General features: G+C 37.9%; 1 protein-coding gene across 2 annotated transcripts in view; it reads right to left on the bottom strand.

The window, feature by feature from the left end:
• The window catches only part of NCALD (neurocalcin delta), a 366,103-nt gene that overhangs the window by 128,441 nt on the left and 212,158 nt on the right, over positions 1-25,504 (bottom strand). The window contains exon 3 of one of the 2 annotated variants that reach the window (XM_016147541.2): positions 18,338-18,418. The exons of the other annotated variant lie outside the window; for it this stretch is intronic. The gene's annotated coding sequence lies outside the window, so the exon portion shown is untranslated. The remainder of the gene's footprint in view (positions 1-18,337; positions 18,419-25,504) is intronic. 2 annotated transcript variants of the gene reach the window in all.

Here is a 25,504-nt window from a genome sequence, read left to right on the forward strand (position 1 = left end):
CAATCTTTATCTACCTTGAACTCAGGATTTAAAATAGAATTGTTCATGAGTTGATCACCAAGATCAGAGTGACATAACTCAATCAATCCCTCACCAGGTGGGACTCAGGGACTCAAAATCAAGATGTCAGTGGCTTCTAGTTTCCTCCTGATCATCTACTGACCTGCACACATGTATACCTAGGACTGTGTACACAAAACTCTACACTCAGTTCTTGATTTTTCAGAATAAGAAAATTTTATTTAACCAATGAAATTTTATTATTATTGCCAATCAAGTTTATGCTCAAGAATCAACCAAACAAAATAGTTTGAATGTCCTTCCTTCTTATTTTTGTTGGGCCCTGAAGGGTAGAAGTCAAATCTTTTTCCTCTGACTGTGTTTATGTGGATTGTGGGGAGGACAGTCGTCTCTCTTCTCTTCTTCACTGCCTAGGGGAGAAACAGTGTTTTCTTGAATCAGTGCTCTTGGGGATAGGAACTAGGCACATGCACATGTGTAGCCTCAGCTTTTCTTCACTCCGTTTTTCTCTCCTTGGAGTACTTCCTGCATGCCTGCAGGAAGCATGAACTCTTGTATGCTCTCAGCATATGCTTGGAAAAGAGGCTTTATCCCTGTAAAGTGGGGGAGTGGGTTCTCTCTCTCTCTCTCTCCTGTCTTTCTGGTGGTGGTATACATGTAGGTGTGATATTCTTCAAAATCAAGTGTGAATTCACTGGCCATCATCTCCAGTATGATAGACTTATTAGATTCTAGTGAAACAGAAATCAAGATTTTTTCCAACTACCCTCCTTCACTCAGTGTCACTGGATTTCTGCCATGGTATTTGGCAATACTAAATACTTGGTTTGGGGAATAACCTTGTGCTTGGAACACAGTAGAAGCTCAATAATTATTTGTTGAATGACTAAATTATGTTAAGTAATTTCTTAGAAATTTCTGAAGTAATTTTAAACTTTGCCTTTGATTCCTTTGGATTTCAAACACAAGGGCAAGAACTTTTGATTTTGGACCTTAATTCCACTGGACTTTAACTTTGGAGTTTTAATTTATAGACTTCCCTTTTTCTGTGAAATTCTCTGTGAAATTCATAATGGGAAAACGTTTATACCAAATTGAAGTCATCACCACATTTGTGGTATTTCATTAATATTTATCTTAATATTGTCATGTAATTTCCCTGCCAAATTTCTGATGAGCATATTGGAATGTGGCCTGATTAGGAATGAACTTTTCAGCTTTGGGCAACTTAATTAATGCACCAACTTTGAACTTAGCATTGACATTCATTGTTCACTCATTCAATGTAGTGTTGACTATTGTAAGTATTCTGTACTTACTCCTTTAAACTAGAGTTCAATTGCAAATAAGAGGACTGAATCAGGTCCAATGCATGTTTTTTGTTGTTGTTGTTTGCATAGTGTATAAAATAATACAAAGACAGATTTCTAGTTTTGTTTAAAAAAACAAGAAGTAGCAACACTGGGCCCTCTTCGTCTGAGACTGTATATATGCTGCCTCCTTCTGAAGGGACGGACAGTCTCCATTTTCCCACGGTTCACTGCCAGGCATTCAATTATGTCACCTGTCTGGGTGCTGAAGGCCACACTTCTTGTAGATATGAGCAGCTGTTTTCTGCTCTGAAATTCTAGCTTTAGAGAGCCCTACTCTGGCCTTCTTTTGGCTGTTCTCCTCTTCATGGGTTAAGGAGTCCGAGAGCCAAAAGTAGGAGCCCACATACAGCTTGCACTGACTTTTCCTAAACTTAGACTATATTCCAGGTGCCCAGGATTGTGAAATTTCCCATCCAATTAGTTCTAGCCACTTCCAGCTCTTTCCTGGGTTGGCCCTCCCAAGGGCGGACATGCAGTGCTGCTGCTGTTCACAAGGGCGGTTAGAGTAGCTCTTTTGTGTGTGTGTGTATGTGAGTGCGCGCGCGCGGGCGCGCGCGCGCGCCCACGCTTGCACATGCATGTGAGTGAAGGGAGGGGTAGAGAACAGAACTTGAACTAGAGAATTCACATATATGGTAGGCCTCCCAAAGATGTCCAAACCCTAGTCCTCGGACCCTGTGAATATGTCACCTTACATGGTAAAGGGACTTTACCGATATGACGAAGTTAAGAATTAGAATGGAGAAATTATCCTCGATTACCTGGGCGGCCCAATGTAACCATAACAGTCTCAGGAGGGTCAGTCAGTAGTAGAAAATGTGATGATGGAAGCAAAAGGTTGGAATGAAGAAAGGGGCCATGAGCCAAGGAACACAGGCGGCCTCCGGAAGCTAAGAAAGGCAAGAGAATGAATAATCCCCACAGGGGCCTGCAGAAGGAGTCAGCCCTGCCAAGACCTTGAGTTTAGACTCTGACCTTCAGAATGGCAAGATAATAAATTGGCATTGTTTTAAGCCACTAAGTTTGTGGTAATTTGTTGCAGTGCTATGGGAAACTAATGTGTGGGAGGCCTCTCATGCGGGGATGGGAAGGGATGGGAAGGAGAGGGGCTGCAGGCAGGGATCCGATCTGTACTCTGGTCTTGGGCAGCCTCAAATGTTAATTAGTAACAATAAAGGCTCAAAAGATACTGTTTCAATAAAAGATGTAAACCAAAGTCCACACATACATTTTAACTTTTATGTAAGTCTATGCAGTGCCAAAAGGCCAGGTACTAACAGAACAGTATTTAAGAAATCCATGCACTTATTAGTTATAAGATCATTCAGGAGTGGGCCACGGGGATGATTTCATCAAATCATGATAAAACAGATGCAAGGAAGAACATTTTAGGGGGGCTTGATTTCATACATCACTTTGACAAGCTTCAAACCAAAATTCCCTGTATCAAATTTCTCAAATATTTACTTGTGTTTTATGTTCCCAGGAAACAGAAACCATAATATGTTATTCTACAGTTCAAGAATTGAGGAAATTAAAAACACCAGTTTGTTGGCATGGGCACGCTGCTAATCCACCAGAAGAAAGGAGGACCAAATTAGACATTCTGATCTTTTCAACTCAGCCTCCGCTGACCCCCCTCAAGTCACATCCTTAGAAAAAAAATTTCTCCATCAGAAATGTGATTGATTCAGTGGTTTAGGTCTACATAACGAAGACTCTTTTTCCAGCTAGGCAGCAGTGCTAGAAATGAATGACTGTTTTGGAAGACAGGCAGAACAAGTAAAGACCTAATAAGAAAACATTTCCTACAATTTTTATTTTATCTTAGGGGATTCTCTTAAAGTTTGGTTTGGTTGTATACATACTTACCACAAATCACTTTGTCCACATTAAGTTCATACGAAACAAACAAACTAGAATCAAAATCACATCAAAGATTCTGGTTTTTTTCTTTTTTTCATTCTGGTCCAATGATCTAAGTTGTTACTTTACTTGAATCATTTCAGAAACCAGCCAAGGGCAGTGACCTGAGCTGTCAGATGCACATTAACTCAGTGACTCATGCCATGCGATGAATGCTCTTCTGGAAGAGGCTAACTCACCTTAGCCGCTGCTGCTGAGATTCATGGGCTCTACATAAAGGTTTTTCTTGGTTAAGGCCTTGATACAGTTTTGAAAATTCTGAAAAGTCAAGGCAAGTACAAAAGTGGCCAGTCTCTCTCTCTGTCTCTCTGTCTCTCTGTCACTCTCTCTCTCTCTCCTCTCTCTCTCTCTTTTTCTCTCTCTTTCTTTAAGGGAAAGGCCTGGAGAAATAATATTTTGTCCATGGGTCTATCTCTAAAGAGTGCCAAGGACAAAATGGAGAAAAGAAAACAGAGAAATTGGGAAGGAGAACTTCTAGGGACAATGCTCTGACCAAAAATGAAAAATGAAGAACGAAAAAAGGTTTCATAAATTATCTAAAGGACGTCTGGCAGATATTGACCTGAAAATGTAATTTCAGATGAGTATTCTCTCAAAACTGGAAAGAAATCAAAATTATTACAAATATCCTAGTCAAGATTTTGGAGGAACAGTGTATGAGACTGCTTTTTATGTGCTGTAAGTACAAGTTAATTCTTGGGTTTTTCCTAAATTCATCTCAGAGATGGGTAATCTATAGCATCTTTGGCATGGCTTGACAAAAGCACTTCTTGTCTTCAGGCTACATCTGTTCTCTTGGATGTATGGACCATACCCGGCCTCCTGAGAGCCTCCCGGCTCCCAGCATCTTTTGGAAAGCATGGAAACCATCTCAGCTCTCCCTCTTGGAGAGCACTATTTTTAAATGGAAATATACAAAAAAGCATGGAAACTTTCCTGATTGGCCTCTGTGTAGCTGACTTGGCTTTTCACATAATCCTCTTCCCCCAGTCACAATTCTATGGTATTAGGACTCATTGGCTTCTAACAGAGTCCAGTGCAACACAGCTGGACTCATCTGCAGGCACTTACCTTAGCTGCATTTCAGGGGAGATGTTGCTAAACAGATACCTTAATCCTCTGGAATTCAGATTTTTTTTTTTAAGTTACTCTTCCAATGTGACTGACCCTTGCACATGTATGGGTTTGAATCAACCAGATTTGTATTATGATAAAGGCTAAAGCTATTCCCTTTCTCCATTAGGTACGAAAGGATGCTAGAGAAAACCTAAACTCTTTCCTAACACCCGCCGTCTGATAATATTAAATCCATTTTTCATGCCAAGGCTACATGTCACAGAGAAGCTAACCCTTTCAGAGCACGATCCCATTAGCAAGAAGTTTATTGGAGAAAACCATCCCCTTGACTCTTCAGGCTGGCCCCCGGGTGTGTCTAATCAGTCCTCACACCACGAATGAGAGTCCGAAAGGCAAAAAGGCGGAGCAAATGAGGCTCTCTACAAAGTCTCCCACCTTCCATTTAATGTTCTGTTAATTTGAGTAACTGCGTTTCCTTCCACTATTTCCCCCCACCGCCCCCATTTCTCCTGCTACTTTATCTTACTCCAGTTAACTGCTCTTTCTTTCCAGCTCGTCTCTCTGCCATTCATTCCTATTTTTTCAAACCAGCAAAATATATTTCTTTCCTTCTCCCAGCGCCCTTTAGGCATCTCCCTCAAAAGGAAGGCTCAGACATTTCTGTACTTCATTCCAAACTGAAATAAAGTGAAGACTCCCCAGTGCCTTAGAATGAGAGCCCAAATATTTTCATTGAAAGAAACGGTTTTTCATTTCCTCCCGAGCTCTAAGATCACTGGGGTAAGAACACAGATGGCAGTGAAATCTTCAGGGCTCTGCCTCTCACCTTCACGGAAGCATTTCCCAAAGCGTGGGTGCACACCACTCGTGTTACTGGAGACAGTTTTAGGTAGGGCATAGTTATGGTGGCTTTGGGTTGTGTATTTATTATAATGTGCATTAGAAAAAATATAGCTGCATATCAAATCTGTAATTTCACAGCTATTACTGCTTAGGGCAAATGTACGTTAAAATAGAAAAAAGGAGCAATTTAAAGAAAGATATTAAGTAAAACATAGTAAATATAGAATATGAGCATGAAGATGAGGCATGAATAATTAAAGCTTGGGAAACACCATTTGATAGAAATGACTTGGAACAAGGAAGAATGGGTGTGATGTCAGTGGCTGGCTAGACCTCCTTCTTCCTCGTAAATCCCTGAGCTTGGGGCAGAGGGTGGGAATGCAGCTGTTGTAAGCTGGGACTCACAAATTCACATCAGGGACCAAAGTACATAAAAATGCTTCTGAATGGATAGATCAAATTCACATTCTGCTATAATCAAGGATAACGTTGCCATTGAACCTATAATTAGAACCACCCTGGTCCAACTTTTTCGGTTTAGAGGCAAAAAAAAGTCTTTAATTTGGGTTTGTCTGTTATTGTCTCATGATTGGACTGGGATTAGGAATTTAGGGTAGAAGACTGTGAAAGTGAAGAGACTTTCTCATTGCATCACATCAGGGGATAGCGCTATCAATGTGACTTACCAGCAGCAATGTTAACCGTGATCCTTTGTTTAAGGTGATGTCTGTGAGGTTGAGCCACTGAAAACTTCCTCTCTGTCTCTTTCCACGCTCTATTTGTTAGAAGCATGCAAGTCTAGCCTACACCCAAGGAAAATTAAGCTTTACCTCCTAGATGAAGATTTTGGGAGAGATACTTTGAGATTCTGCAAATATCCCTTTTCTCCTTAAAGGTTTGTCCACCTAGGATTCACCAGCAGATCTCGCCTGCAGCAATTATTGCTGTGATGTTCTCAGGATAACAGACTATTGTCCTCATTTCTTGTACATTTGTAGCTTGGAAATCTTCTATAAGAAAGATTTGTGCCTCCTCCCCCTACTTGTTTGATTGTTTGTTTGTTTAGTCTATAATTTATTTATATCAGTACAGACTCATCAATATTTCATTTTTTTCAGTTATAACCAAATAATAGCATTACATATTATAATTATTATTTCTTTTGCTAAAATTTTTCCAGCTTTGGCTATAGGAAACTTTCCTTTCAACATGCTCTATCCTTTAAATATAATTTTCAAAAGCACTTTCAAACTTTCTAGCACTACGAGGTGCTCCAAATTCATCCTGTAGGTTTCCTACCTTGGCTCTAGAATCAGTTATTCCTCCAAGGGGCCATAATTTCTTTGACCGAAGAACGTTATTTAGAAACAAAGATGTTAGAGCTGTGTGTGTTCATTGATATCTCAACAGACAGAGCTAGAAAATGTACATATATATGTCCATGGACCCACATATACACACATGTCTATATTAACTTCTGTATCTATTTATGTTCATGTGCATATAAAAGTAGGTACATATATGTATAAATAAGCGTGTGTATATGTGTGATATATATACGTACACATACATAGATAGATGTGTCTGTGTATATATGCATACATATATGTGTGTGTATATGTAAGGATAAGCCTAAGACTATACTGATATCCTCAGAACTGTTTTTAATCAACTGACCTAACACTGATATCCAGTATCATCTTAAAGATTCCACCTTGTATCTAAAATCCTAGATCAGCAACTGTTACAGGTTGATATCCGAAAAGCTAAGTTGATGTACTAACCTTTCCCTAGTGCCTCAGAATAATTTTACTTGAAAACAGCACAATTAGACGTAATCACTAAGATGGGGTCATATTGGAGTAGGGTTGATCCTTAGTCCAACATGACCAGTATCCTTATCAGAAGAGAAAAAAGAAAAGGAAGATGGAGTGGAGTTATGCTACCACAAACCAAGGAACACCTGGGGCTAGCAGAGCTGGAAGAGACAAGATTCTTCCCTAGAGCCTTCGGAGGGAGCATGGCCCTGCAAACACCCTGATTGAATTCTTCTGGCCCCTGGAACTGTGAAAGAGTAACTTTCTGCTGCTTTAAGTCACCCAATTTATGACACTTTGTTACAGTAGCACTGTGAAACTAATATAGGACCCATCTATCTGATACTATTTTCTATCCTATATATCTGGTAATACACAAATTAGCTACTTTATTCCAAAGGCTATTTCATATCACATTTTAGACAGTCTGGATCCCTCCTAGACCTCTGTCCTTGGTAGCAAAAATGATCACTTATTTCGTTACATCTGTACCAGGTACAGTGCCGGGTACCCAGTAAGTGCTCACAAAATGTTTGCTGACTTGAATACCTACAGACCTCCTCTGTTAATCCATTAGATTCAAGGTCTGCTGGGTAAAGTCTTTCCTCCCCTCCTCCTTTCCTTCTTTCCTTCCTTTCTTCCCTCCTCCCTTGCTCACACACACTTCCCCCAACCAGTATTCGCTGGACACGTACTGTGTGTATGGCACAGTTCTAGACACTAGAGAATTAGCAGTGAATAAAAGAGGGAAAAAAATCATTGTCATCTTGAAGGCTTATATTCTAATGAGGAATAAAAATCTGGAATCTGAAACCTGTGAATCACCTATGTCTAAATGACGAATGAGTGGTGGCACAGAATGCACTTTGGGATGGTTTCCACAGGTTACGTGGCCAGCTGTGGGCTGGTGGCCTCCTTCCCAACATCCAAAAGTACAGCTGAACAGCTGTACTTCTCTTTTCCAATTTTTAAATTCCTCTCCTCTTCCTAAGAGGCAGAGCGAAGGGTGGGTGGTGGTGGCAGACAAGGAAGAAAACGAAGGAGCCAGAGAGAAAGTAGAGTTGAAGGAACGCAAATAACGGCGCTCTTAGCATGTATTGTAAAGCCAATCTTTCCTGAGCTGTACCAGGATAAGCATTTCACCTATGTTAATATCATTATTATTGTTACATCATTAAGCTGCCAACATAACTGCGTAATAATAATGACTAGCCAGTACTGAGAATGTTGCGTGTTAGGAAATGGTCTAGACACTCACCAACGTGATCTCACTTACTCCTCACCACAATTCTGAGACAAATTCTACTGTTTTTCATTTCATAGATGAAGAGCTGGATGCTCAGAGAGGTGAAGTCATTTGCACCAAGGCCCACAGTTAGTAAATGACAGAGTTTAGGCATAGATGTCTGTAGTTTGGACCTCAAAGTCCTGGTCCACCACTTTGTTTTCAGGGAACCCCCTTCCCCAAAGGAGGAGCCAGCCGGCTAGGGCTGCCCAGACTTTACAGCCTCCAAAAAGGATTTGCTTCTGCGACAACAGACCTTCTTGCTGACTGTTGCTTTCATCGCTTCATTGTGAGTATTTTTCTCTACCCCAGTAGAGAAGCTCTGTCTCCCCTGGTTACTGGGGTAACAGATACTTGAGTGATATTCGCTGTGTTTCCAATGGTCACTGGCTCTCTCTCTTTCCCAGCACCTCTCGGCCTTTTAATTGTCTCATTATTTCAGCCAGCATGGAGCAATTTTCCAAAACATCCAATTAGCAAGTGCACAGAAGGGACTGGGTCCGTAATTAATTAGTGATCTAAGACACAACAAAGCAAGAACAAAGCCAACGCGGTGGAAAGCACTGAAAACAGATCCTGCAGGAGGAAGATGCACACATTCCAAAATCCTTCCCGGCGAGGAACAAAGAACCCAACAATCTGCTCATGAACTCGAATCCCAGAAGCTCTACCACATACATGTCTTGGGATAGAACAGACAGCATTGGATGATAATCCCAAGTGGAACATCTCCCCCTCTGGGATGAATAGCTGCCTCCGTTTTAGCGATGAACTATTTTCCATTGTTTTCATGCAGGGAAGGTTGGCCCCTCTTTCCTCCCACAATCTTTCAAGCCTCTTTAGAGATAGTCTTTTCTGCAAGATGGCCTCTGCCGCTATGATTTCTCGTTCTTCATCAGAGCAGAAGTCAAGGTAGAACACCAGGCTTTTAGAACGCCAGGCTCAATCTAGGATGAGTATGGAGGCAGAGAAAAGGACGATAATAGAAGAATGCTAGGACTCTCAGTTACTACTCTAATCTGGAGAAGTAAGGTGGGCACAGATAGAAGTCCACCCAGATCAAATCCACCCCTCAAATCAGCTTGTTCTCCAACACCCATGGTGAAGTGCAAATGACAGGGAAATACTAGCATTGTTATTAGTGAATCTATGACCTTTTCTTTGGGAAGCAACAGGAATTATGTTTGCTTTTGGTTATTGTGGATTCTAGTTACTGCCTGAAAGACAAGAGTCAACAAAACAACAAATCCAAAGAATATTACAGCAAGTTCCCACATCTCAAAGGAATGACATAACCACTGTCATACACTTGCCAGCAGTGAGAATTAGAAGCCTTATATAGAGCTGAAGGAATTTTTTACTACTTTTTCTAACCTACAGCTTAATTTCCTTTTGCTTCTAGATTGGGCTAATGTGAGCTTTCAGGGATGATCTCTGTACTTAAGGGAGCATACCTAAACCCACCTCACGGAGCCACAGTCTAAGCATGTTGCTTATTACCATGGCAATAGATACAAGCAATGTTAGATGAAAAGGAAAGGAAAATGAAGATACCCACCAGGACATTTATAAGACATACTAGCTGCTGCTACTGCTCAATAACATAAATTCTATGATGCATGTTGCTAAGCAATGTTGCATTTTTGGTCCTTAATAACTCCATTAGTAACACAGGATGAGACGAAGTGCATTTTGAGAATGATGAGATGTTTGCCTTACTTCTGTGAATAATCAGCCTCAGCAACTACTGCTTCCAACATGAGGCAAAAGTGATTATCCTCTGTCCCCTGGCTGGGGTGCACATTAGAACTCAGTGGGAAATGTCCTGTTGGAAAGTCTGAGGGCTCTCTGCTACCCTTGCCCCCATGGCCTTAAGTTTTAAACAAAAAAATAAATGAATCAATAAATAAGCACACGTCCTTTTTATAAAATGTCCTCTCTCCACTCTTGTATATATAGCAAGTGCTAGAAATTTGTGAATTTTAAATACACTTAAAGATTTGGAGTAAAATGGTTCTACAAATATTCAGCCTTCTGATCCAAAAATAATGCTGCTTTGGGGTATCTTGTGTCAGTCCCAGATCCCATATTGATGACGACAATCCTTTGGTTTATAGATGTTAGAAAGTTGCTCGGATTGAGCTCCCTACTAATGGTTTCTTGCCTCTTTTCCCAGCATTACCTGGCTACCCAGCAATCTGCGATTACCCAGCCTTCTCTGGTTACTGGAAATTCCCAGTTACCCAGAATTCATAGTATCCAGTATTCCCCAGTTACTCAGCATTTCCCAGCTACTAAGTATTAAGCAGAAATAATCTGCAAGAAGATAACATTTCAGTAGGATTCTACCAGTGGAATCCTGGGAACTTTTCATCTTTTTAGACAAACTATGCTGCGCAAAAGACACTACTGGGTGAAAGTTAGACCGCAGAGTCTGGATGGAGCCAGATGCCCTAGGATGAACCTCAACAACACAATTTCCTGTTGTACCGACTTTGAACAAATTAATGTTTCTCACCTGCTATTGCAATGATTAAGATGCTTTGTGGGAAGTGCTTAGAACAGTGCCCCCTTCTGGCACCTCTGGCTCTGGGGCAGAGCTATACACATGTTTGCAAGCATCCTCCATCCTCCACCCCCACCCCCAATTAAAATGAGCAAGTATCATAGTTTGTAAAGGAAAAAAATTCTGATTCCAGAATGCACCCACAGGACCTGTATTTTGCTACTTTCATATTTCAGAAGAAACCACTGGTCTAATGAAGCTGAAAATGGCCAAATTTCGAATTCCTATAACATCAAACTGTTACTAATTATGGTTCTGGTCATATGCCATATGTTTCCCAGAAATAACAAATGTTCCATGGAAAAATAAGTGGCTAATATGGGTGGGAAAAACATATATAGCAAACGGCCTTGTTTTTCTTGGCTGTTAACTTTAATAACGAAATATTCAATGAAAAATATGAGCATTCAACTGCAACTACTTCTACACTTGAGAAAGACACTCATGGACTACTGAAAGTCAGAAATCTATGTTTGATAGCATCGCCAAGTAATTTATTCTGAATCTCTTACACTTAAAATTTTGAAAAATGTTATTCAGGTCTCAGGTGTTTTTCCCAGTAGAACTTATAGTGGTAGATATTAAACTAATTCCACGTGATTCTCATTTTCAGAAATACAATTTTAGACTGCCTAAGAGTTTCAGTGTGTTCCCTTGAGGTGTGTTTTTAAAAAAACCATTTGGATTTTTTAAAGTTTTATTTTTGTAGGGGTTCTTTTCCTACTAGAAATGCATTTCTCTCGGTTTCTCAATATTGCTATTTAACAGGCTGTTTTAGATTTTTAAAAGCTCCCTTTATTTTACTTAAATACATTTGAATTAAGTGATTTTTTTTGTATCTAGTGAAAGAAAATTAAATTATTGATCAAGTAATCTTCATTTATACAGGCCATACCAGCACTAGAAGGCTGGGGGTATATTTTATTTCAGTAGGTTTTATACTAAAGATCATGTACTTCTAAAATAAATCAATCTGATATTCTTTTTAATTCCTATTTTCTAATACAAGTAAGGCATGCAAATCCTTAAGTGCTAAAAAGTTATCAAGAAGCTGCTTTGGATACAGGTGCTGTTATCTGTACTATGATACTATATATAATAAACTTGCTTACCATGTGACAGGCAATGCCAAGTGCTAGAATTACAATGGTGACTAAAACAGACCTTGGGCCCTGTTCTCGTAGAGCTTTTAGTCTAGGGCAGTGCTGCTTAAAGTGTAGTTTTTGGACCGGCATCATGAACCACTTCTTATCAGGCAGCAACAGGACATGTACAGATATTGCAAGTAATTGTTTAGATACTTTGACAGCAGCTGAACATTGCTGCAACATCCAAATGTGTGATCAAATGGACCCATCTTGTCTCGTGAATGAGGTAAAGATCCGTTTGTATATTGCCAAACTCGCATCACGAATTTCACATGATGGGGGTCTAAGTTCTGGTCACGGACAGAAGGACGAGTATTGTCCTGTGACAAATTAGTAATTAAAAAAAAAAATCTCACCTTTCCAATAGATAATTTGAGAAGCACAGGTCTAGTGCAGTATAGAAAAGAGAAAGAGGAAAAGAAGGAAGGAGGGAAACGGGGAAGAGAGTTTAAGTCCGACTGAGAAAATTTGAGACATTTTCATGGAACAAATGATTCTTAAGCGGGATGGAATTCGAGGGGTAGAGACAACAGCTTGAGAAGCAGTATGAAGGCAGAAATGCACAAGGATGCCCCAGTCACTTAGCTCACTGCAGTAGGAATATGATATGGAGCCAGGGAAAATGGAAACAAAGGGGATACATTTGAAAAGGTCAATTACAGTCAGTTAGTAGAGTTCTTCCGGTGCCATGGAAAAGAATTAGAACTTTATTTTTGAGACAGTTGAAGTTCTTAAATATTCCTGCACATGATAGTAGCATGATACAAAGCTTTATTTTACAAAAATAACATTGGTCTCATTCGAACTATATGCAACCCTTTGAGGAAGGAGGTCTTTAGGTGAAATAAATAACAGTACAAAGGAATTTTTAAAAATAGTTCTCTTAATGGTGTCATATATTAGTCATGTGTCTAAGTAAATTTATGCAATCTTAAGTCTTCCCAGGCACCAGAGCAAGGTAAAATAACACTTTGGAAGATGTAACCCTGTATGAATAAAGTGATTTTGAAATGCCATTTCTTAGCTTAACAGTGACAAAGAGAACACACATTCTTCTTGTTTTCAGAAACTCTGATTAAACCACAGATATTAAGGAAACATTAAACCAATATACTATTGTAATAACTTACACTAAAATGTCAAGTACCATCACCAAAGGACACACAAATGGCACTTCTTTTTCTCTGTTGTTCTCGACTTCTTATAAAACGAGAACTGACTTCATTAAATATGACTTGTTTAAGTTTCTATGTGTCACCAAAAGGCTATTAATTCTTGCAGCTGACTGAGCTGGAGTCTTTCACAGCATTAAGATTCCCATAAATGCACCTTTTAAAATATAGTTAGTAAGTTTTACATTTTGAGAGTATAATTTTATGAGGTTTTAACAAATAAAACAAGACTCTCAAAGTATATACCCTCTCCTCCACAGAAAAATGTATTATCTCATTAGAATTTGCTGAGTAAAAATCTAATTATTTCGTCTTCTAATTCTGGTTTCATAATGTTATTTTTAATTGTGATATAAGAACTATAGAATTATAAATCTATTATCCTATTAAACTTCTATGCATTTAGAACTGGATGTGTTTGCAATAGTATAAACTATAATACAAAGCTGAAACATAGCACTGTGTCCAACTGACTATGATATACGAAAGCTGTGGTTCTCAACAGAGAGTGACTTTGCCCCTCCCCCCCAGGAGACATTTGGCAACATACAGAGGTGGATGTCATGACTGGGGTGGGCGGGGGGTGCCGTACTACTGCACCAGGATGCTCCTAAACATCCTACACAGCATAGGACAGACCCTCGCAACAGAATGATTTGGTTCAACACGTCAACAGTGTTGCAGTTGAGAAATCCTGTCCTAAAGAATCACAATAACAATATTTCCATTATTCTTCTTGGCATATGTGACAATAATAACTTTGTTTTATGCAATCTGAAAATCAGAAACAAAGAAGTTCCTGAAGATTAAAACAGATAAACTCCTTTTGATCCAATGAACTACTACCCCCCGATTTTTGCAAACAAGACCTGAAGGTGACCCTCACAGGTGCCCTGGTTTAATTCCACCAGTGATAATACTTTATTATGCAGAAATGTAAACACTGTTATCAGAACATCTTCAAGTAGACCTACAGAAAAGATAGGCCTGGTTGAAAATTCAAACAAGGTTCCAGATATCTATTATTTTTTGAGTTGTAAGTCACTGATGGTTTTAAGATGCACCGTCATAACATCTTTTTTACATAACATCTTTTGGAAATATGGCAAAAAAATACCACTCCTTAGATGTTTACATTAACTATAAGATGTGAACCTTTTTTTAGAGATATCAAATATGCAAGATCTATACTAAATGTATAAGAAGATATGCTAAGTTCTTTTTGTAAAAAGAAATTGAAAGACTCTGAAATACTCTCCCTCTTAGAGCCTTCTCAGTCAGTCTTAGCCTCAATTATCTTCATTTAAGTCTTTCCATTGCTCCCTGGACCTCCCACCACCACTCCAGGAAGAGGTGGCAAGGTGTGGGCAGGGCAGTGGCATCACGAGTTCTTCAGTGATGAGAACAAACTCACAGAAACCGCACAGCTTCCCTCTCTTATTTTTCCCTCTTGAGATTTCTCCAAACCCTTGGACTGTGATGGGGTGCTGTGAAGAACATCTGTGCTGAGCATGGTTCCAGCGCTGCTAGAGTATATGACTTTATTTAATTAAACAAAGGAATAACCACACTTAGATGCAATACAGCATATATTTGAAATTGTTTTTAAAAATTCAACTAAAGACCACCCACACCAGTTATTCATAAACAAAAACTTACTATCAAACCTATGTATTTGCTTATTGGCATATTATCCACTTGTTCCACTGGAATGTAAATATCATGTGAACAGGGATTTTGTCTTGTGTTTACTGACTGAATGAGTGAATAAATGAATGATGAATGAATATCTCCTCTCAAACAGAAGTTATTATACAATTGTAGACTTATTTTCACACTGACAGAAACCAACAGGATTCACACTCCATGTTGCAGACTATTTACGGTCATGCATTTGTTCTCTACGAAGTCTTTCACACCTGCCCCTGCCACCTTTCTAGCTTTCCCCTGCATCACGCCTCCCTGGCTCTCCAGCAACGCCGGCCTTGGATCAGCTCCCAGAAGCTCCTTGCTCTCTTCTGTCTCAGGGCCTTTTGCCCAGAACACTCTCCTCTCCATCCTCAATTTCTTCAGGAAGGCTTCCCTGATCACTGCTTAGACTAGGCATCATGCCTGTATTTTATAGTCTCATAGTTTCCCATGTTTTGTTTTGTTTTATTTCCATCATAGTACTTACCGTATTTGTAAATATATTTGTGTAATTATTTGATTAATGTCTCCACCAACCCCACACCACTCGGCTATGGCAGAAGTCATCAATATCCCTTCCATCCAGCACAGTGCCTGTCAGGTCGTAACGCTCAATAATTATTTATTAAATGAATTATGTTTCTAGGAACATTATCTGTTACCAAATATATGAGTCCATGCTAGACTGTATCATTCTCCCCTCAGGCTCAAGTTAGGTGCTTAATCAATCGGTTCTTTCTGGTTAATTGAAATCATCATTTATCTACAGCAACCACATTCTCCTAAGTCTACATGACACTAAAAGAACTTGTTGCAAAATTACTGAAAAATCAGGTACTTTTCATTCTTTTTTCTACATACTAATAATGAAGCGCTTTTTTCCCCCACTGAATTTATTAGCTGTTTTTGACATTAAAAACATAACTGGGTGAAAAATGGTTGCAAGGGATTCAATTATTGAATAATCAGTATTTGTGTCTGTCTACGTCCATACTTGAAAACATCTGGAAGTATACTTGGATTATCCTCTAGATAGTTGGTGTCTTGTGCTCTCAGCCTCTGAGATAATCTCTCTTTATTATTGTTCCTGAATAAAAGATATTCTGTTGACAAAATAGGTGTTTTTCATAATAAGGAATTTACAGAACATTTAAAATAAAGAGCAGTGAACTCATAGGCTAAGAGGATTAAATTATTATTTTTTTAGGAAGAGGAGAAAGAGGTCTTTAATGCAGAAAACTGTAGAAAAATATAATTTCATATAATATTGTGTAATAGAGAAGCTAGTCACGTAGGAAGCCCTGGGGAAGAGTATGGAATTCTTGGAGATCCTGGCAAAATGATTCTAGCCAAAGAAAGCTAAAGAGAGACACCTAGACAGGAAATTAGAAATAACTGTGAACTTGAAATCTATTTCATATACTTCATTTTAAAATAGTTTCTTTACATATGTCTTCCCTATCAATTGTTATCAGGACGTCTGTGGCTAGGCAATTTTTACTTAAGTGTCTGGAATTCTGTTTAAGTATTTTTTATTTAAGTGTCTGGAAATCTTAAACAGAATTCCAGAAAGCTCAAGAAATTGGGGCAGTGTTTGCTACTGAGGCCATCTTCTTGAAAAGCCCCAGTTAGGTAGCTTAGCCTCTGTTAAAGAGATCACCCTCACCCCTGCCTTGTTCTCTCCTCTCACAGCCAACGCTGGTCAAACAAAAAGTGGCTCATTCATTGCTTCGAGAGCTTTTCTGTCAATTTCTCATCCAAATTGTCCTCCATTGGGTCTGACAGATGCCTCGAATCTAAAGCATGAGTTCCTGCAGCCTCTCCTTGCTCCACATAAGGCAGAGAAGAATAGAGCTGATTCGGGGCTCACTCTAGAAGGGAATGCCCAGTGAGGAATCGCCTGTCCCTGAGATCCCAGATGCAGGAGAGAGACCTGGAAGCTTAAGGAGGGGAGGGAACTACCAGCAGTCAATAGCAGACATTGATTCTCTCCATCTCCATGCCAAGGGGAAGAGTTCTGATGTCGAACCGCACTCATGCTTTATTGTCTTTTGGCAAGAATTTCCTGTCTTTCTTTAGTTAGCAAGGTCCAAGGAACTAACACAATGGCTGCCATCATGTTTCGGGTAGTGATAACCAGAGTATTACAAGAAGAAAGACCCTCCCGGGGTGCCCGATCACTACTAAGTTGAATGTACAAGTCTATCTTGGCCTCCAGGAGAAATGCATTGGAGTTGAGACTTAGTTTTCAATGTTGATGGGGCGGGGGGCGGGGGGAAGATTCCAGAACATTAGATTTTGCTTAGCATAATGTCAAGTATTTCATTACTGTTCTAAAGACCTCTTTAAGAGGATTGGCTACCAAATTTGGAATAAAGACTTTTCACTTTACTTTCTCGTGACATTCAGATGAGCCACGTTGCTCATGTAATATTTGATTAAACCACAGAGATTTGACAAGGATAGAAGAAGTGAGGTAAAAAGAGTTAAGTATATTTGTTTCACTTTATATCAACTTATCTCCCTTCCCCGCAATATTATTAAAACACAAAAAGTGTGATTTTGCTCTTGCCCACATCTATTTTATTTTTGCTCCTCATATAAAACTATCTAGCTAAGTAAATATTAGAGTAATATTCATGGTTCATGTATAAACAGCTACAGAAAATATTGCCAGGGACTGAGCCATGTCACCTTGCTTACGAATCTTGGCTGGATCTCATATGGGGCCATAAGCATATTTTGAAAAGTTTTCATGAAATTCATATACCAGTAGATCTCCTTTTCTGAAAAGCCAATTTCCTAAATATTCAACGAGATTGCTTTCGAAACCCACATCAACACATAGGAAGGTAATAATGTTCCTATCTTGACAGGAAATTCACTATTGTGGGTGCTGCTGTCCTAATTACACTGTAATAGAATTTCAGAAGAATCTTTTCTGAATTAGAAAGCATCCGTTCTACTCGCTGCACAATATCCTCTTAAATTTCCCATACCGAATGAGTAGCTTTGAAAAGGAGGGGCACATGCACATTGCCTTCGTTTCCAGGAAGCAAGGTTTTTATCACTTATCACTGTTTTGTTTTGTTTTTTTAAGTAAATTTCTTATACCTAAATAAAGTTTCTATTTAATCGAAATCACCACAGAAGAGAACAAAATTTTTAAAAAATCAGAATGAGTACACAGTTTTATTTTTACTGACCTATAAATTTATCGAGAGTTAAAAATGGTGATGTATTTTTTTTACCTCATGACTAAGTTTTAATGACAGATATAAGCTAATAGTTTTTACTTACCAAATACCTAAACATATGAACACACAACAGCCTAACCAGGAAGCAACACCTTTGCTTTCTGAGTCATGATTTACACAATTTAAAAGCCTTGCGTTCAGAGAGGTTAAAAAAGTAACTCACAATGCGCGGTCACGCAGAGCCTCGGGCCTCAGAGCCTCCCGCTGTATCGCGACAGATTTTAGCACCAGCAGTGCTGTGGCCCTGCAATTGAGATCGCCCATATTTAATGAATACGTTACTTGAAGATTTGACAGCTCAGTCAAGCAGTTGATATAAGCTATTACTTTTAATTCTTCTGTAGCTGCCTTTGCAAATAAGAAACAGGAAGCACAGCGACATGAACACTGACATATTTCAGCCTAATTGGTCTTCGGCTCAAAGTTCTCAAGAATGAGTCTTATATCACAGGGAGTGATAGGTACAGTCCCCAAAAGAGCAACTCAGGTCCTGGCATTTCAGAGTCTAAAATCCTGTAGACACATGCTATGCCGGCAATTTATTATAGGGAGAAACACGCATTCTTAAAAACATTCATGCCTTATGGCCTTAATCCTGGAAGGACTATAAACTTTAGAATAAATTTATGTACATGTAACATACATATGTGTGTATATGTGTGTGTATATATTTATATACACACACACATAACTATACAATATATTAAGTAATATATTTTTTAAATATATACATTTACTATAATAAATAACATATTAAAATTATATATATATATAATTTTTTCCTGGAATATATATAGAAATTATCATTCAAGAATCTTTCGACTATAAATAACAGAAAACCCAAATCAAACTCACTTATATATATAAATAACAAAACAATAAAATATTTTGGCTCATTGAACTATAGCGAAAAAACCCAGATGTAGGGGAGACATGAGGTTCACCATATCATTTTAATCTCTGCAGTTCTCTTGGCGCTGGTATTCTCTGTACATTGACTTGAACTTCCTCGTGGTACAAAAAATTATAGCTGCAGCAGCTGAAGACCCACATCCACCTTCCAAGAGGACAAGGTTAGCACACTGTCTGTCCCATGTTCTGACTAAGGTTACTCAGATTGCCACTTTGCTGATATAATGCCAGTGGTAGAGTCATATCTTACAGTCGTGAACTGTCAAGCATGAAGACAAAAGCCACATGCTGTAAAGACTAAATAGAAGGAAGGTGCCACAACACTGGACCTACTTTGCCTATTTCTAGGATGTTACATGAGAAAAAATAAACTTTTTGGTTAAGCCACCGTAGAAGGGTTCTTGTTGCATGCAGCTGAACATATTAAAACAAAGAGGTTACACAACCACATAATGATGTATCAAGGCTTAACCCCAGCTCTCTACAATGGTATTTCCAATAAACTCCACTGCCTCTCCAAAAGCAGAATCTGTATTCTGAATATGACACAAACAGGCATTTAAATTTATGCTTCTTTCTCAACAAATGGCTCATTTAAATGATCTGAGCCATAGTTCAAATGGTAAAAGGGAATTCACTGTTTTTGTTTTGGGTTTCTTTATCTTTTTAACAGATGACATTCTGCCACTTAAAAAATTGCTAAGGCAAGAATTGAAACTTAGGTCAGTTGACCAAAATTTCTTTCAAGGCTCCCTAAGGGATAATTGGTCATCTTCCCAAATCTCACCGTGGGTGAATTTTCTTCCTAAACTTTCTCATTCCTTAGTTATTTAAAGACAATAGAGGACTTGTGGGTCTGGCTGCACATGTGAAGAGCTTGAGGTCTCCACTCTGTCCTAACAACATGTAGAAATCAACTACTCCTATTGGATCTATAAACCACTGCCCCTAGGATTACAAAGATCAACGGAGGAAAACAGTCTTGGCTTCCCCAAGCAGACACATGCCAGCATTAGCAGTGCTGGGGTAGGAGAACCTCAACTGCAAGTGACAAACTCCTGGAGTCTCTGTGGGGATAACTCTGAGAGTTAAAAACTCCATGGGGACCAAGTCTTGGGGGGCCCTCACAGTACTGTGAAGTTTACCTCCAGGAGATTCCCACAGTAAATATCAGAAAAATCTCCTCAGGCTTCTGGAAAAGGGAGAGGGAAGGAGCCATTCTGAAATACGGTAGTCCCTCCTTATCCACAGTTTTTCTTTTCATGGTTTCAGTTACCCTCGGTCAACCGTAGTCTAAAAATTAAATGGAAAACTCCAGAAATAAATAATTCATTGCACACCATTCTGAGCAGTATGACGAAATCTCCCACCACCCCTCCCTGTCCAGCTCAGGACGTGAATCGCCCCTTTGCCCAGTGCCTCCACACCGCAGACGTGCCCCGCCCATTAGTCATGTAGTAGCTGCCATCTCGGTTATCAGATCAACTGTAGCATTATCACAATGCTTGTGTCCAAGTCACCCTTATTTTACTTGATAATAGCCCAAAAGCCCAAGAACAGTGATGCTGGCAATTCAGATATACCAAAGAGAGACTGTAAAGTGTTTCCTTTAAGTGAAAAGGCTGAATTTCCCTACTTACTAAGGAAAGAAAAAAATTGTATGTCAAGGTTGCTAAGATCTACAGTAAGAACAAATCTACTACCTTTGAAATTGTGAAGAAGGAAAAAAATTTTGTGCTAGTTTTGCCGTCATACTTCAAACTGCAAAAATTATGGCCACAGCGAGAGTTGGGAGCTTAGTTAAGATGGAAGAGGTATAAAATTTGCAAGAGGAAGACATAAACAGAAAATGTGTTCTGATTGACAGCAACGTGTTGTGCCAGAAAGCACTGAGCCTGTGCAAAGACTTCAGCATGAGAGCCCCTGAAACTAGTAACAGCATTCACATAATTTTTACTAAAGTATATTGCTATAATTGTTCTATTTTATTATTAGTTATTGTGGTTTATCTCTTACTGTACTTAATATATAAACTTTATCATAAGAAAGTATGCATAGGAGAAAACAATAGTACATATAATGTTCTCTATCATCTCAATTTCAGGCATCCATCGAAAGGTCTTAGAACTTATCCCTCACCAATGGGGGGCGGGACTACTGTATGCCAGGTCCTTATAAGGCCTGCCCTCAGGGAAACTAGTTAACCAGAGAGAAGGGAAATAACTCCCTTGCAGTGCATTGTCGCCATCCTGTCCTACTTAAGGGGGAAGGAAGACATTGGGAAACACTTGTGAGGTTCACAGTCCAGAGGCACAGGCTCACTTAAAGACTGAGACCTAATCAATCATAGGATGCATAGAACACTTCCTCTCCCTGAAAACCACATTACTAAAAGATCTATTTACAGCAGTTCCTTTTACCCAATACATCATGTCTGGCTATCGAGAAAAAATTACCAGGCATATCAAAAGGTAAAAAACATAATTTGAAGAGACAAAGCAAGCATCAGAACCAGACATGGCAGGGAAGTTGGAAGACAACGGAACTCTCACGAAGGCTGGAATAATTTACTGAGCCAGAAGTCAAGGAGGAGCTGCACCCAAAAATCAATTGCAGAAGAACGAAGGACTTAGTTGTTAAAAGCAAAATGTTAAAACCTAAAAAAAAAAGTTAAAATCTAAAAAACCTAAAATATATATATGTGTGTACACACACACACACACACACACACACACACACACACACATATATATATATATAAACACATCTTTCTGACCTCCAAATGGGAAAGGAGTTCTTAATGCACAAAACTGCTAATCTTAAAAGGAAAGACTGACAACCTTTCCTACTGTAATATTAAGATCTGTTTATTAAAAGAAATAAAGAAAACAGAAGGTCTGCCAATATCCAGACAATTTTGCAACATGTAAAATTAACAAAAGACCAGTATTCAGATTATATAAAGAAATGTTACAAATCAGTAAGAAAAGACAACACAATAGAAAAATGAGCAACAGATCTGACACATTGTCACAGAGGAGAAAAAAACAAATGGTGAAATGAACATAGGAAAAGATGAACAACCTCATTTGTAGTCAGGAAAGTGCAAATTAAATCGATGGTGGGAGTATAAATTGATATAAATACTTGGGAACAATTTAACCTTATCTTATGCATATTATGAAGTTGAATGTTCACATACCCTCCAATTGAGCAAATTCACTCCTACCTACATTTTCTAGAGAAGCTCTTATAAATATGCACTGGGAGACTTGCACAAAATGTTTGTAACAGCTTTATTCTAAATAGCAAAAAAGCTATATTTAACACAAATTCCACCAACAGGAGAGCAAATAAATAAATTGAGTTATAGTCATACAATAAAATATTAGACAACAGGGAAAAATCAATAAATCACACAGAACTGCATGCAACAACTTGGGTGAATCTTAGAAACACAATGAATGGTAAAAAGCAAGCATCAGGTAACTATGTAAAATGATGACTTTTTTTTAACAAATAAAGCTCAAAAGCTGCAAAACTAAACAATGTTCTTGTTTTGTAAACCCACATGCAATATATTTCTTACAGTTCTATAATCATTTAATCACATATGAAGATTCGTGTAACTATGACTGCAATCAAGATACAGAACTATCCACACCATAAAAACTTCCTTCTACTGCCATTCAGTTTCGCCCAACTCCTTTGCCCCCATTCCTTATTCCTGAAAACCATTAATCTGGTCTCCATCTTCATAATTTTATAATTTCTAGAATGTTAATAAATTGAACTACACAGTATGTGACCTTTTGATACTTTTTTTTTTAACTTGGAATAATGGTGTGGAGATCCATCTAATTTGTTGCATCCATCAATAGTTCCTTTTTATTGCTGAATACTATTCCATGGTTTGAACGTACCACAGTCTAAACACTTATCTATTGTAGGCCATTTTGGTTGTTTTTTTTTGGCTATTCCATATAAAGCTTTCAGGAAAAATTCTGTATAAGCTTTTGTGTGGCTATAAGTTTTCATTTCTCTAGGATAAATGCCCAGGAGATTGATTGCTGGGTCATGTAATACATTTATGTTTAGTTTTTAAGAAACTGCCAAACTATTTTCTAGTGGCTATATCATTTTAATCACCAGCAATATTTGAGAGACTCAGTTTTTCTATATCCTTGCCAGCATATGGCATTATTGCTGTTTTTAATTTTAGTTGTTCTAATGGGTGATATAGCTCATCATAGTCTTCATTTACATTTTTGTAATAGCTAGTGATGTTGAACATCTTTTTATATACTTATTTGGCACCTATATATCCTTCTCAGTGGAAGAAATGTCTATTTTTTGCCAGTTCTCTAATAGAATTTGTTTCTTTTTAACTGTTGAGTTTTGAGTTCTTTACATAGTGTAGATATGAGTCTTCTGTTAGGTATGTGTTTTGCAAATATTTTCTGTCTATAGCTTATCTTTTCATCTTCTTTACAGAGACCTTCATAGAGTAAACATTTTTTAATTTGGATTAAGTCCAATTTATTTATTTTCCCTTTTCAAGATCATGCTTGTGGTGTCATGTTTTAAGAATGCTTCATCCAGCCGTAAGTACTAAAGATTTTCTCCTGTTTTCTTCTAAAAGTTTTCTAGTTTTATGTTTTACTTTTAAGTCTATGATCCACTTTGAGTTGTATAAAGTGTTTGCTCATTTGTTTGTTTTTTTCTGCCTATGGATATCCAATTGCTCCAGTACTATTTTTTAAAAATGTCTTTCCTCCATTGAATTGCTCTTACATAGTTATTAAAATTCGGTTGGCTATACTTATATTTCCAGCTTCTCTATTTTGGTCCATTGATCTGTGCGTCCATCCCTCTGCTAAGTTCACATGTAATAAGTCTTGAAATAGAATGATTCCTCCTACTTTATTCTTTTTAAAATTGTTTTAGACATTCTAGTTTCTTTTTTCATATAAATGTTTAGAATAGTGTTGTCTATAGCTACAAAAATCTTTGCTGGAATTTTTATAATAATTCCATTAAAACTGAATATCTGTTTGAGAAGAATTCACATCTTCACTGTGTTAGATCTTCCAATTTATGAACATAATATGTTTCTCCATTTATTTAGATCTTCTGTGATTCCTTTCATAGGCATTTTATAGTTTTCAGCATATAAATCCTGTACATGTCTCGTTAGATTTTTACATATAAGTATGTCATGTTTTTGAGTGATTATAAATGATATTGTATATTTAATTTCAGTATCCATGTACACATTGCTAGTATATTAGAAACACACAGAGTTTTTTCTGTTTCTCTTATATCCTGCAACCTAGCTGAACTCACTTATTAGCTGTAGGAAGCTTTTTTTTTTGTAGATTCCATTGGATTTTCTGGCAGATCATCACGTCATCTGCAAGAAAGAGTTTTAGTTCTTCCTTTCTGCATTGTATTCCTTTTACTTTCTCTTCTTACTTTACTGCACTGTGTAGAACTTCTAGTGCTATATGAGAAAGGGCACCATTGTCTTGCTCCTGATCTTACAGGAAAATGATTTAGTCTTTCATTATTAAGTAAGTTGTTAGATGCAGCTGTTTAGTAGATATTCTCTATACATTTTAGGAAGTTCCCCTCTATTCCTATTTTTCTAAAAGGTTTTTTTTTTGAAATCATGATTGATGTTGAATTCTGTCAAATGATTTTTTTTTTGCTTCAATTAGTGTGACCGTGACTTTTTTCTTTAGACCATGGTAGATTATATTTATTAATTTTCATATTGAATGAGCCTTGAATTCCTTGAATAAACTCCATTTGTCATAGTATATAATTATTTTTATATATTGCTGAATGCTATTTGATAAAATTTTGTTAAAGAATTTTGCATCTCTCTTTATGAGAGTCATTAGTGTCTAGTTTTCTTATATTGTACTATCTTTTTCTAGTTTTGATATTAGAATAGCTTAATGAAATGAATTAGGAAGTATTCCTTCCTCTTCTATTTTCTGGAAGAAATTTACAGGCCTAATGTTAACTTTTATTATATATTTGGTAGAATTTTCCAGTGAAACCCTCTGGGCCTGGAATTTTCCGTTTGGAGTTTTACTAAATCATTAATTTCCTTAGTTATAAGGCCATTCAAATTATCTATTTTATATTATGTGAGTTGTGGCTTGTACTTTTTGAGAAATCAGTTCCCTTCATATAAATTCTGAAACTTCATTGTAGAGTTATTCATAGGAATTCCCTTGCTATTCTTTCAATGTCTACTGGCCTGTAGTAATATCTCATTTTTTATTCTAGATATTGAAAATTTGTGTCTTCTCGCTCTTTGTCAGTGTTGCTGGAAGTTTATTAATTTTGTTGATCTTTTCAAAGAATCGTTTTTTTGTTTGATTATCTCTATTGTTCTCTTTTCGAT

This window comes from Rousettus aegyptiacus, unplaced genomic scaffold (genome assembly GCF_014176215.1).
Source record: "Rousettus aegyptiacus isolate mRouAeg1 unplaced genomic scaffold, mRouAeg1.p scaffold_m13_p_15, whole genome shotgun sequence".
Taxonomy (NCBI): domain Eukaryota; kingdom Metazoa; phylum Chordata; class Mammalia; order Chiroptera; family Pteropodidae; genus Rousettus; species Rousettus aegyptiacus.